The following is a 2,108-nucleotide window of genomic DNA, read 5'->3' as shown; positions in this document are numbered from 1 at the left end:
GCTGCATCTGTGATTGTTCTCCTGCTGGTATTAACCCAGATTATGCTCTGCAGTATTGATTATGATGAGAGGAAGTGAGTGCATTATGCACACACTCATACACACACACACACAAACACACACACACCCACATCTGTATTCAGCTCCACAGTTCACAGTGAAGTGAAAACATGACAGGAAAAAGGGCCTTATTCCAATAATGAAGAGAGAGGGTCGTGCCAGGAGGTAGATGACGCGGCATTAGTCTTCTCTGCCTGGAAAGAGAGATGGGGGAGAGGGAGAGAAAGAGAGAAGACTCTGTTCTTCTTACATAATAGGTGATTTTAAGAGTACTGGGATTCCAGTGTCCACCCTGAATGAATGCTTGGTTGAGCAGAGAACTCTGAAACTGAAATTGTTTGAAAGCAGTCATGGGTCTTTGGCGTTTCTGTACACATAGAGCTCCTGTCCTGGTGTGGTGTTCTGACAATATTTGCACACCATAGGACACCAGACACAAAAGGCTGACTTGTTAAACATACAGAATTTATGAGCTTTCAGGACTTTGCACTGCAAAGCCCGTCAGTGATATTGACAGTAACAAGCATGAAAGCTGTTGGACAGAGCCCCATGATAGAGTGCTCTGTAATGGAGTAGAGTGTAATGATAGCGCTACCTGCAGCCATCCTACTGAGAGAAGAAAAATGAGCCTGTCAGGAGAAAGAAAAGAAAAAGACAGAATTAAAAAAATGCCCTCTCAAAGTTGGAAGTTTGGCTCTGTATCTGCTTTTTGCAGCCAAGTTTCTGCACAGATTAAAACGCACTTATTCCATCAACATCCCGCAAAGCAACCTGCCACTTATCCAGCTGCTGTTTGTTTACAGGGTGGAAGAATCTGACTTTCAGAATGAGGACTGAGAGCAGGTCTATGCTGATCTGGGGACTTGTGGCATGCGTGCAACAAGGATGCATGCTTCAGGTGTAAACCAGAAGGAATTTTAACTGTCACAATAATGTGCCCTTCATAAGCCTGATAACTACCAGTAATCATTTTTCAGATAAACAAACTAATGCATGTTTCCTAAATTAAATCAGACAGCAACACCCCTCTCACTCTTAGCATATGAAAGTGGCTGTCATCATAAATGAAAGTGAGGGTTCAGGCTGGATGCCAAGTGTGCCTTGTTATAGCTCACAGTGAATTCCAGGCTGTTGGGAAGCTTAGTTCTTGCTCTGGCTGAAGTACAGAACAGAGTACTGGGGTCTGTAGTGGAAGGTAAGCTAGAGCCAGCTCGGTTTCCTGCCTTCAGATGGTTAAGCAGATGGCCTGAGAGTCCTGAGAGCCAGTACAGTAATCTAACTCTCCATCGGCAGCACTTGTTTCCCCATCACTGAGTGTAATTTAACATTTCTTATAAACACTGCAAGGTGTTTTTTGTTTTAAATGCAAAACTGAACCCAGAGTACCTGTCTGCTTTTTAAAGCAAATCTCATTATTTGCTGCAGCTGTATTATAAAAGTGACTTTCCTCCACAGTCATAGAGGTATGTGGTGATTTTTATTGAAAGCAAAAACATCAGATCTTCTAGCACAACAGGTTAACCAGAGGCCAAAGGTCACATGTGTTCACTGCCCCCTCTAGTGGACAAGCACAGATACATTTAGGAAAAAAGAGGCCAAAATGACAAAAAAATAAATCCAATGTTAACTCAGTTCACCAGGAGAAATGCTAATATTTGGGGCTGTGGTTTGGGTGTTTATTAAAAAATAGTTCAAAAGTTTCTCCAAAGAGAAACTTAATCAGTGACTGAATATCTGATACATAATGCATGCAATTCTTTTCCAAATAACAAATTTGACAAATAAACAGCATAAAATGGAAAGAACGGAAAGGTTCATGTTGTTGCTGAAGGAACTTAATCCATCCCAAAGGATTGTTTTTGCCTGTATTTAATAAACCTCCATCGCCTGCTTCAGTGCCACAGATAATGTTTTAATTACTTAATCAAAACATACATTTTGAATGATTAAAGACAAACAGTTCTGTGGTACTGAGGGAAAGGGAGTAGTAAGCCAGCCAAGGACACTGAATACTTTGTTTGACAAGTCAGCACATTTTTTTCAATCAA

Source organism: Oreochromis niloticus, linkage group LG13 (assembly GCF_001858045.2).
Source record: "Oreochromis niloticus isolate F11D_XX linkage group LG13, O_niloticus_UMD_NMBU, whole genome shotgun sequence".
NCBI lineage: Eukaryota > Metazoa > Chordata > Actinopteri > Cichliformes > Cichlidae > Oreochromis > Oreochromis niloticus.
The sequence above is the reverse complement of the archived record's forward strand: the minus strand, read 5'-3'. Positions refer to the sequence as shown.